The sequence below is a fragment of the Mesoplodon mirus genome (genome assembly GCF_964341445.2).
Source record: "Mesoplodon mirus genome assembly, chromosome: 14".
Classification (NCBI taxonomy): domain Eukaryota; kingdom Metazoa; phylum Chordata; class Mammalia; order Artiodactyla; family Ziphiidae; genus Mesoplodon; species Mesoplodon mirus.
Genome location: NC_138990.1, coordinates 78,812,432 through 78,825,527, shown reverse-complemented (window position 1 = coordinate 78,825,527; position 13,096 = coordinate 78,812,432). Strand labels below are relative to the sequence as shown.

At 38.4% G+C, this 13,096-nt stretch overlaps 1 protein-coding gene across 4 annotated transcripts in view; it reads right to left on the bottom strand.

Moving 5' to 3' along the window:
- AFTPH (aftiphilin) overlaps window positions 1-13,096 on the bottom strand; it is a 64,062-nt gene that overhangs the window by 40,186 nt on the left and 10,780 nt on the right. Inside the window, exon 2 of one of the 4 annotated variants that reach the window (XM_082642130.1) lies at window positions 11,691-11,831. The exons of the other annotated variants lie outside the window; for them this stretch is intronic. The gene's annotated coding sequence lies outside the window, so the exon portion shown is untranslated. The remainder of the gene's footprint in view (window positions 1-11,690; window positions 11,832-13,096) is intronic. 4 annotated transcript variants of the gene reach the window in all.

Here is a 13,096-nt window from a genome sequence, read left to right as displayed (position 1 = left end):
CCCTATTTTCTTCCCTTGTCTAGAGTCCCAAATACCCCTTCTAATGCTGGCTGTACAGGGTCATTTGACCTCTGACAGTTTCCCTTTAATGATGAAGTTCCTAGTATTTAAAAATACTCTCCAATTGTTAATGAAAAGTGTGGAGAAAGGGACACTTGTACACACATACTACTGGTGGGTGCATACATTGTTACAAGGCTTCCAGAAGGCAATCTGGCTATACTAAAAAATTAGAATTAAAAAAAAAGATTTTAAAGTAAAAATGCTCTAAAGGGATTACTTAAGCAAATTATGCTACATAGGATACTATATACTCATTAATATCATAATTCCTTTTTTTTTTAATTTAAAAGCATTCATAATGATGGGAACATGTCAAAAGGACACAAAAACCAGTGAAATAAACTGAAAGTTAGATGAGGAACAAGGTACTGCATAGTTTCAAAATATCCCTACAACATATTTAATTACAAAGGGAACAAGTGTTAACTTTACCGTGGTGAAGCCTGACACTTAAGTGATCAAAGTGAACATCACTAGTAATGGGAATATCAAAATCATGCATCCCCTGACAAGATGCAATGAGGACACAGACTCACTTCTGGAATATTCCTGCCAAAAATACATAGCCTGAATAAATGCATGAGGAAACTTCAGACAAATTCAAATTGAGAGAGAGTCTACAAAACAACTGGCCTATAATCTTCAAAAGTATTGATCAATGTCATGAAAGTTATGAAGAAATTGGAAAACTGTTCCAGAGTGAAGATGACTAAAGAGAAGTGACAAGTAAATATAACACTTGTTTCTCAACTGGCTCCCCTTTTTATAAAGGTCATTATTGGGATGACCGTGAAACTTGAAGAGCCCAAGAATTAGACAGCAGCAACACACTGATGCTAATTTCGTGATTTTGATGGTAGTATTGTGGTTATATAAGAGAATGTCCTTGGTATACACTCTAAAATATTTGAAAGAGATGGGGCATCAGGTTGGCAACAGTCTCAAATTGTTCTGGAAAAAATCTTATTTGTACTGAACCTGCAACTTATTTATAAGTTTGTGATCACTGCAAAATGAAAAAGATTAAAAGCATTCCAGGAGATTCATGTTTGCATTTAAAATATGCCTATTTTATAAAAAATGTCTTACTTTTTTTTTTTTTTTTTTTTTTTTTTTTTTTTTTTTGCGGTATGCGGGCCTCTCACTGTTGTGGCCTCCCCCGTTGCGGAGCACAGGCTCCGGATGCGCAGGCCCAGCGGCCATGGCTCACGGGCCCAGCCGCTCCGCGGCATATGGGATCCTCCCAGACCGGGGCACGAACCCGTATCCCCTGCATCGGCAGGCGGACTCTCAACCACTGCGCCACCAGGGAGGCCCATGTCTTACTTATTATACAATAATAATGCTTTATTAAAAATTGTGGCAAGATAAGCATAACATAAAATTTACCATTTTAACCATATAAGTGGAATCATACAGTATTTGTCCTTTTGTGACCGGCTTGTTTCACTTAGCATAATGTCCTTAAGGTTCATACACGTTGTAGCATGAGTCAGAATTTCATCCTTTTTAAGGCTGAATATTATTCCATGGTATGTATATACTAACATCTGTCGACAGACGGATAGGTTGCTTCCACCTTTTGGCTATTGGGAATAACGCTGCCATGAACGTGAGTGTACAGCATACCTTATTTTTAAAACTTTTTAGTTTGAAATAATAATAGATGAACACAGTTGCAAAAATAGTAACGTCTGTACACCCTTCACCCAGTTCCTCCTAATGGTGACATCTCAAATAGCTCTAGTACAATAGCAAAACTGGAAATGTTGGTATTACTATCAACTAGACTACAGACCTTATTCAGTTTTCACCATTAAAAAAAACCCAAAACACTTGCATTCATCTGTGTTTGTGTATAGCTCAATTTTATCCCACATACAGATCTATGAAACTACCACTATCAAGATACAGAACTGCCCCCACTCCCCTACCTCATTCCTATCCCTGGGCAACCATATGTGGATATGTTGTCCATATCCACAGTTTTATCATTTCAAGAATGTTATGTAAATGGAATCATACAGCATGTAACCTTTTGAGGTTGACTTTTTTCACTCACTACCATGCCCTTAAGGTCCAATGTATGGTTATTACGTGCATCGGTAGGCCAATTATTTTTATTGTTGAGTAGTATTCCACTGTACAGATATACCAGTTTGTTCAACCACTGACCAACAGAAGGACATATGGGTTATTTCCTATACTTTACTATTATAAATAGTATATATACTACATTAATAATATATACACTAATAGAACATTTAAATAGTATTTATAATAAAGATGCTAAGAGCATTTACGTACAGGTTTTTGTGTGAACATAAGTTCTTATTTCTCTGGGATAAATGCCCAAGAGTGTAATCACTGGGTCCTAAGTCAGTGCATGTTTAGTTTTGTAAAAACTGCCAAACTATTTTCTAGAGTGCTGTACATTTTATATTCTCATAATACTATATTTTTAAAGAACCATCTGTGATGTTTAAGTAGAATCTGTTCTTGGTTAATCTATTGCTTTTTCTAAAACTTTTCATTGTTTGAAAAATAAAATATTTTATTATTTCAAGGCTTATTTCAAACTCAGATGTTAAGGCAAATATAAAGATCTGAAATCAGGAACTTTGTAACCAATCCAACAACACAAAGTAGTTTTTCTTCCTGTCACACCTTGGCAAGGTACTCTCTTTCTCCTATGTGCAACAGGCTCTATCAGCCCCCCAGACTGAACATTTCCACATTCCTCAAACCTGTGTCACCTACTGATGGGAAGAGTGTGGGCTGCACATTCCCCTTCAGCAGGTCTTGGCTCTGGCCCAACTCACCCTTCAGAAACCTAAGAGAGCGCCACTGCTCACGAGTCTCAGCCAAGAATGCCAACAAGCCAGTGTGGAGGAGGCCTGAAATTTTTCAGAAAGTTCTTCTGTGCCCAGGGCAATTCAGTAAAATTTGTTAACTGAAGTATATTTGTTCATTGTTAACTGAAGTATTATTTGTATAATGAATTTACATATTAAGTCTGACTTAAACAAATCTAACTTTTTTTTTTTTAACCACGGGAAAATATGGATTTTAAAGTAGCTATTTCTACTTAACAGAAGAAAGAAAAAAAGATAGATGAGCTATTTTAATACAGTGTCTGGCACACAACAACCTCAATAAATGTTTCTTCATCCTTAATGAACTACTTACTCCACACAAAAGGAGTCCTAATCAATCATCCAATTTCTTTACAACCTGAACAAGCACTTGCGCGCGCGCGCGCGTGTGTGTGTGTGTGTGTGTGTGTGTGTGTGTGTCTGCAGGGAAAGGGGTGTGCTCAACTTGCCATTTTTTGTCTGCTTATTCCAAGACCTGTTAGAGGAGAGTAAACAAGTAATGGGGATATCCGGGAAAGATTCAAGTCATAGTATACACAAGGCTCTCAAGACTGAGTAGTAATGGTAGTCCTAAAGGTGGTCAGAGCAGCCCTGTACCAGAGTAGCAGCCAAGGTGACAGGGCATATAATGAGTGAAGGAGATTCAGTATTAATCTCTCACAAGAAGAGGAGCTACATTTGCTTAAGGAGTTCTAGCCTCAAGTCTGAAATAGTCTTAGAAAAAAAAGATGGTGAGTCTCCAGGCTGAAAGCTCTGGGGCTAAGTGGCAAGGTGGGCTTGGCAAGGCAGAGGAATGAAGAGGGATTGGGCTATCATCTAAGACTATCTAGCCATTTCAAAATAGTTTCTCAAGAAGGACAAAATTGGAGGATTTAACCTACCAGATACCAAGCCTTGGTATAAAGCTATACGGCCACATGATAACAAAGATGCCAATGCAGTGTTGGGGGGGGAAGAACAGCCTTCTCAACAAATGGTGCTAGATCAACTGGGGGAAAGGTCTTTGACTCTACCTAATATCTTACCCAAAAGCCAGCTCCATACAGATTGCAGGCCTCAATGTGAAAGGTAAAACAATCAACCTAGGAGATAGTTTAAGAGAATATTTTCATGACTTTAGGGAAGACAAGATTTTTTTTTTTGGCCTCTCCCATTCTGGAGCACAGGCTCCGGACACGCAGGCTCAGCGGCCATGGCTCACGGGCCTAGCCGCTCCACGGCATGTGGGATCTTCCCAGACCGGGGCATGAACCTGCGTCCCCTGCATTGGCAGGCGAACTCTCAACCACTGCGCAACCAGGGAAGCCCAACAAGATGTTTTAAACAAGTAACAGAAAGCACTACTCATGTAAGAAAAAAAACGATAAATTGGACTTAAGATTAAAAACTTCTGTCCATCAAAAGAACAACATTAAGAGAATGAAAAGGCAAGCCAATGCCTGGAAGAAGATATCTGCAATACATGTAACTGTCAAAGAACTCATATCCAGAATATGCAAAAAATTCCTACAAATCAATGTGAGATGACCTAAAAGAAAAATGGCCAGGATATGTAAACAAAAGAGTATTTCACAAAGGTGGATGTCCAAATGGCCAATAAGCATTTGAAAAGTCGTCAGGGAAATGCACATTAAGACCACTACAAGAGGGACTTCCCTGGTGGCACAGTGGTTAAGAATCCACCTGCCAATGCAGGGGACATGGGTTTGAGCCCTGGTCTGGGAAGATCCCACATGCCGCGGAGCAACTAAGCCCATGTGCCACAACTACTGAGCCTGGACGCTAGAGCCCATGAGCTGCAACTACTGAGCCTGCGGGCTGCAACTACTGAAGCCCGCACGCCTAGAGCCCATGCTCTGCAACGAGAGAAGCCACCACAATCAGAAGCCTGAGCACCACAATGAAGAGTAACCCCATGCTCGCCACAACTAGAGAAAGCCTGCATGCAGCAATGAAGACCCAATGCAGCCAAAATAAAGAAACAAACAAAATAAACACACCACAAAACACAACTACACACCCACCAGAATGGCTAAAATTAGAACAATTTAAACTATAGCCACTGATGGCAAAGATGTGGAGCAACTGGGATTCTCTTTGGAAGTATCTACTAAAACTATACCAGGTTTATACCCCACATATATATATATGCACTAAAAGACTCATGACAACTTTATTCTTAACTTTATTCTTAACTGAAAATAACCCAAATGTCCATCAACAGGTGAATGGTTAAGATAAACCATGGTATAGACAAACACGGCAATGAAAAGAACTATTACTATGTGCAACAACATGGATGACTATCACAGACATAATGTATAAAAGAAACCAGATAAATACACACTGTATAAGTCCATTTCTATGAACTTCAAAACAGGCAAAACTAATCCATGGTGGTAATTCAGAACAGTGGTTATTTATAGGGAGGCGGTAGAGTATTGACTGGAAGGGGGCATAGAAGAGCCTGTTGGATGCTAACAGAGATCATGTGATTATCTCTTGACCTGGGTAGTAGTTACACAGGCACATACTTTTGTAAAAATTCACCCCACTGTACACTTAAGGTTTGTGTGCTTTGTTGTGTGTATGCTATACGTCAAAAAGTGTTTCTCAGAAAATCAACATACTTAGCTTAACAGCAGCTATGTTACAAGTGAATGAATATATGATCAGAGTTACAAATATACCATTCTATTAAAAAAAAGTTGTGCTTGTTTAACCTTGCCTTATTCTGGGATTTAAGGCTATATATGTATGCCTCAAGAGGTAGTATGTTACGGGGGAAAGATGTTGGATCTGGAGTTAGACAGATCTTAGGTTCAGATTCTGGTTTCCCCGTTTACTAACTATGTGAGTTTGCCCTCTTTGAGCTTCAGTTTCCTATCTATAAAAAGGGGTTAGCAGTCCCTACCTTTCAATACTGTTATAAGTATTAAAGATAACAGACCTTAAGTACCTGGCACATTCTGTGCACTCAGTAAGTTATAAACTATCATCACATTTGAACTTGCACCAAGTCTGTGGCTCAAATCATAGTCTACCCTTAACAAAATCTAAGCCAACGTTTGCTTAGTTGGCACAAACATTCACATGACTCTGCATATACTTTCATAGGTCACTGAAAGAATAAATCATTAAAGAAAACTATTACTAACCGCATTAAAGATACATGAAGTTGACTTTACTTCTCATTTCTATAACCAATCCTTAGAAAATAGGAAACAATGCCCAAGGTTAAAGGACTGAGACTGTATCCTCTGAACCAACTCAAGGGACCAATAGTAGTCTGTTAAAAGATGGAGGTTTTGAAGTGAAACAGGCCAAGGCAACCCAGAAGTTCTCACCAGTAGTACCCTGAATTATACGGCTGTAGATACTTTCAAGTTAGAGGAACGACCACAAGAAAAAAAGCTTCTAAGAAGGTGCCTGGTTGGATTAGGATTCCACATACTCCTCTAAGAGAGAGTTAATCCTTGACCAACCCTCTACCCTCCATCATACACACAAAGTGTTAACTACCCCAAAGATCCTTGGGCTCACATTTGGTGATAGTGGTGGGGTCTCTAAGAGGCCCTCTAGGAATCTCCCAGAATCAAACATTGAGAGTTCCTTCCAGAGAAGCTAAAAACCCACCAGAGAGAAATTCCCATCTTTTACAGGACATCAGCCCAGCTTTATCAATGTGTACATCAACTTTCAAGGCCAGACAGTACCTCTAGATGATACAATCCAGCTTTACCAAGGACCCTTCGCTCCAAACTTATTTTTATAGGGACTGGGACAGAAGTGGGTGGTGGTGGTGAAGAACACAAGCAGAAAGGTTAGTGGTAAGAAAAGGGAGAAGAAAGACAAACAATTGTATCTGATGTTATGCTACTGACTTAAGTAGTACAAACCACACTAACAAGCCTCATTTAATGAAACACACACACAGACACACAGACACACAAAAGCACTACCTTTTTTTTTTTTTTTTGCGGTATGCGGGCCTCTCACTGTTGTGGCCTCTCCCGTTGCGGAGCACAGGCTCCGGACGCGCAGGCTCAGCGGCCATGGCTCACGGGCCCAGCCGCTCCGCGGCATGTGGGATCCTCCCAGACCGGGGCACGAACCCGTATCCCCTGCATCGGCAGGCGGACTCTCAACCACTGCGCCACCAGAGAGGCCCTAAAAGCACTACCTTTTTACCACAATGTGTTTGAGGTTTATAATTAATCATTTGTTAAATCATTTGGGTGAATGGAAAAAAATCTGTATTTTCTTTAGAAAAATGAATGAAAATATTACATAAGCAATTAACAACATCAATTTGCATTACAAATGTTGCCTGCTACTGCAGTAGTTCTAATTATGCAAATCTTTACTGTAATATCCTCATGGGAGTTTTAAGATACTATCACTATCAAAATGCACTGTAAAGGAATCCGCCCTGCCCATATTCCTGCTTAAGAGTCGTCTTGTCATAAAGAAACAAAAGAGAAAGCCCTTCTTCTGAGCCATATGAAGATTTAAATTTAGTTAACTTTTTGGTTTTCAATACATCTAAAGATGACTGGAATATGATGTCACAAAAGTTTTCACGCCTCTAATATTTAGAATCTATGAAAAGGATAATATTTTTTCTCTTTTTGAGTGGTCTGTCCTCAGAATATTAGCTCACTCACGGCTAACGAAAAAAAAGAGAGCCCCTAAAAATAAAAGCTTTTTAGTAAAGAATTGAGAAAGATGGTGTTGCTTGTTTGTTTTTAGGACTATCATCCTCCCATCAACATAGGCTGCAAACTTTAAGGCTACTTAATCACACTCCCACAATCTCAAAGCTGAGCACTTTTCAGATTTCAGAATTCCTCAGAACTTGCCAATTTAAAAACAAAAACCCAAGATACCACTGATATCAACTGTATCAATAATATGCAATATTACTTAAAATATTACTTTCATTCTCTGCTTCCATCAATAACAATATTAATATTTATTGGGCACTACCTATGTGTCAATACTATGTGAAAAGCACTTATGAATTACCTCATTTATTCCTCACACTATAGTATGAGGTAGGAATGATTATCTTCATTTTACAGATGAAGAAATAAAAGCTTAAAGAGGTTAAATAATCCCTCACAGTAGTATAACTAGTAAGTGGTGAGTCAGTAACAAGCTAATAAAAATATTTGAAGAATGTCCTATCGCAGAAATAATTGACATCAAATATTAGAATTACAAGAATCTTCCCTAAAAGTTTTCTGAAACTTCCACAACAATTTGGAAGGAGAAAAAAAGATGCTTACGAGCTAAGATGAAGAAAGTATAACAAGGCTTCCCTGGTGGTGCAGTGGTTAAGAATCCTCCTACAATGCAGGGGACACGGGTTCAAACCCGGGTCCAGGAAGATCCCACATGCTGCAGAGCAACGAAGCCCGTGTGCCACAACTACTGAACCTGCACTCTAGAGCCCGCGAGCCACAAATGCTGAAGCCCGCGTCTAGAGCCCGTGCTCCGCAACAAGAGAAGCCACTGCAATGAGAAGCCCACGCACCACAACGAAGAATAGCCCCTGCTCTCGGCAACGAAGACCCAATGCAGCCCCCACTTAAAAAAAAAAAAAGTATAACCAACAAAAATGCCAAGAAGTGAAGTTGTTTCAATTTTAATGTACATAAGTGGTAAAAACGTGGTAAACAATAGAAATAAACAGCAAAATATCTTTATACCTAAGTTGACCACCCTCAAAAGGCCAGACTGCCAAAAGTGACAACCAAATTATCTGTCTTCCCTCGTTTCAATATACGGATGACTCACAAAAGTACAAATATACTATATATAAGGTAAATGACAATGTGAGCAGCAACACATATTCACTCTTCAATGAATGTTGCTAAACAGCAATAAAAGTTATTACTTTACAGAGGCTGGTTTTCAAAAATTCCTAAGAAAGAGCTTTTCTTTCATTGTATATTTTAACCTTCTATGCAAATCCATAAGGTATTTTACTTATTTGTACAGTTTCACAGTAAAAATTGAAGATAAATAAAAACATTAGAAACTGTTTTACCTTTAACTTGTAATATCAACTGACCATATTTGAGAGTTTACTAGCTATTTTTCCCAGAAGGTACTTCAACTTGAAACTGAATAAATGACATTGGATAACTGTTGATAAAAAGGCAATGAAACAGAAGCAGCAATGAAGGCAGATGCATTAGCCCTCAGCAAACCATTTTTTCCCCCAGTACCCTCTGCTCTTACATAGCTGCAGAATAAATTAGCCACGCTAAATTTCCACCCTAATATCCCTGAAACTTTACATTGAAAATAGAATCTAAAAGCAGAAACTACTTCAATTTCATGCCCCTTCACTAAAATCTTGCTTACATCCACAGTATTATCTACAGATAATCCCTGGACCTTCTGTTTTCTTTCTCAACTGCTTGCTCAGGGGCCTCTTTTGAATTTCTCTATTACTACTGATGCTTTCTCATCAGTCTGTCAATGTTCAAGAATCTTCCATCCTCAAACAAATCAGAGCAAAACAAAACAAACCCCTCCCTTCTGTGCCCTTTTAGGTCACCTCCTCCTCCTCACCACCAAGCTTCTTGAAAGGGCCCTGTCTATTCGCTATCCCTACTTCCTAACCTCCTATACTCACTCCTCAGCCCAGCACAATCTGGCTTCACCCTACCACTCCACTGAAACTGCTGTTCCAAGAGGTACTTTACTTGAGCTCAAAAGACTAGAAAGGTTGTGCAGGCACAGGCCTCTTTTGTTGACCAATGCATCCTCAGGGCCTGGTTCACAGTAGGAACTGAATACACTACTTTTGTTCTTGCTGGGGCATTTGGTCCACTGACCCTCTTGAGCTGCCACCTCCTCCATGCCCTCGCTGGATTTCTTATAACCCTAGCTCTGGTCTCCTCGTGCTCACCCAAAGAAGTTAGGAAATACCTAACTAATACCTAAGTTCAATCAAGGTAAGTAAGTGTGATCTGAGAGAGGCTGGTCTGAAATATGACACATATGAAAGAAAACAAATCCAATCATTTTGCTGCAACCTGTCTGAGGAAAGAATGTGTGGAGGGGAACGGTACTCCCATGCAGCTATGGGAAAAAAACAGCCAAAGGACAAAAATTTGTTCGTGTGTTTAAACAGACTAAATAACATAAATATCTGCTTCAATCTGAGGCCGTTTCTCCGCATAAGTGGAGGTGTCAGCCAGTGTCACCCGGTGTCACCAGAGCGTGATACTACTCTGGGCAGTCAACTAATTTCCCTTGCTCTTGTTCTCTGCTCCCAGCAACTTTCTTTAGTACTTCATGTAAATCTTCCCACAGATTTTGCAATCAGCTGACATGAACAGCTGACATACTTTGAAAGAAATTTCTTGCTGTAAAGTTTTAAATTAGCATTCTGGTCAAGACTGGTAAGTTAAACCTCAAGAGCCCAGGGTATTCTGGGAAAAACAAACTAACCAACCCCAAAACCATACTTTGTGGGCTTTCAAAACTAAAGACATCATTTTAGTCTGTAACCAAAATTTGTACACCTTGTGAAGCTCTTGGCAGCTCTGCCCTTCTCCTGACAGTGTTACTCTCTGTATCATAACGCCTACCATGAGAGCAACTCACCTTTTGGAGGAAAAAGCATCTAGCTAAAGTTATAAAACTGCAACCAAATGCAGTTAGAATTCAATTATCTGAGCTAATGAGAAAGAAAGCAATGTCCTAGATAATCTAAAACTCACAAATTTGGCCTTAAACTATGACCTATGTAACAGAAGATTTACCTCAGAAATGATGTCTTTCCCAAGTACTATTAGTTTTACTTTAATTTGTTCCCTGACCACCCATCAATTGAGAAGAAGATGACCTAGAGACACATGAGGTAACAAAAGGAAACCAGACAATGAACCAGGCTTAGAAATAGTCATAAATTATCCACAGACAATAACATAAATGGCATTCTTGGGGTAAATTATCATAAAACAAAAGGTTTGTATATCCGAAAAATCAAATGTAAACACATTCCAAAACAGTGCTCATGAGTGTGTGTCTCGTGTGTGTGTGTGTGTGTGTGTGTGTGTGTGTGTGTGTGTCATATACAGGTACTACCACAAGTGGATCTACCTGTACTGATAACTTCATGGAAACTATGAAAGGAATTCCCATTACAAACAAATTTCTAGCTAGTTGACCTTTTAGTGGTGTTATTGCTTGGTTTAAAGTTTTACTTTCTCCTAAGAGGTAGAAAGACTAAAGGGTAAAAAGGAAAAAAACAAAAAACAGACAACATTTATTATTTACAATGTACTATTATACCTTTGGTTACAAATGACTTGAGAATTAGCCTATTGTATAAAGCAGAATTTTTCAAAAATTTCCCCTCTGTAACTCACAGTAGAAATATATACATTAAAAAAAAAAGTTTCAGTATTTACTCTTACTCTCTGTGTACTCTTGATATTTTTAGTTCTATTGCATTCTTTCTTAAAAGCTGGTCATGATCCCCTATAGTGGATTTTACAAACCAGAAACAGGTCATAACCCAAAGTGTAAAAAAAAAACAAAGTCTGACAAAAAGGATACTAAAGAGTTTAGAGAAAATGACCAAAATTAACCACAATTTCCCCCTAATATTGTTCGTATCACTGAAGTTAGGAAAAGGCAGTGGGTAGTTCCATACTGGTACTGTGAACAATGTAAGGTAATTAAACAAAATAAAAACAAGCCATGAAATTTGTCCATAGTCTTTACCTTTAAATTATGTAAGCAGTACAACTGAGGGCAACTTAAAACTTCTGCAGTATTTCTGGGTATTTTCTAAGGCACCGACTCTCCTATGATCAGCTTTATAAGAATAACTCATTTTCCAGTCTTGGGGCCATCGCTTAAAGTCTATATAAGAAGAAAAAAAAAATCAAAATATTTCTGTCTAAATGTTAGCACAGAATTTGTGTTGGTTATGTCATTATGTCTACAACAATGACAAGAACTGTTTGCATCCATTAATTCTGTTCAAGTTTAATTCAACTCACAATAATATCATCATTCTCCTTCCTTCTGATCCACTTCCTCTAAATCCAATTATTGCTTCCAGCATGTAAGAAGAGGAAACAGAGCTTCTTTTAAAACAAAGAACTCCTTGATCTGGTGCATTGAAGGACAAAATGCATTCTTAAATTATGTTATTTGAATGAACCAAGTAATTTGATAAAATCAAAGTATTCCCTTTCTCATTACAGAATTTTACATAAAAGTAATAAATAAAAAATATTATTTATTTTTCAAATTCATACGACCCTCAATCTAGGAAGCAAGCCACTTTAAAGATAAAATTAAAGACACTACTGGTGGGAGTATATATTGGTTCACATATTCCAGGCAATTTAGTAATATATCAGAAATTTTATAATGCATATTCTTTTGACTAAGCAATGTCACCTGCAAGAATGTATTCGACAGATGCATTCATATAAGTATGCAAAGATATCTCCACAAAATGTTAATTCCTGCATTGTTTGTTTATAATGAAGCAACTGAAAACAACTTAAATATCTATCAATAAGGAATTAGGGTAAATAGAAACTGTAACCATTTTTTAAAAAGATAAAGCCATATTGCTAATAGGGAAAGGTGTCTAAAACACATTTTTAAGTGAAAAAGCCTTTCTGAAGAGGCATTATCTCTTGATTCTCCTCCTACCTATCATATCCTTTCTTTCTCCTCCTTCAGTGGATGTGCTTCTTCTGCTTGCCTCATAAATGTCCATGTTCCCCAGGCCTTGGCTTCCTCATATTCTTATCCCTGAGAGATCTCTTCCCCATTTTGTTTGAATATTATCTCTTCCCCATTTTGTTTGATATTATATGTTCACTATGGCCAAACCTCTATCTATCTGTGGCTGCCCAACCTCTGCCTACCCAACCGCCTTTTTGAATCTCTCTACCTGGATGTCCCAAATACAACTCATATCCTCCAATTCCTAAACTGAAGTCAACCTCTACTCAAAGAACAAACAGAAACCACTTGTTCTTATAATATTCTGAGTTCTAAGTCCGGATGTCTGAGTGTTACCTCTGACTGCTCCCTCTTTGCCCTCTCCCTCCCTCAAATTAAACGAACCACAAATTAAGTCCTTAACAACTCTTACTGTATTTAAT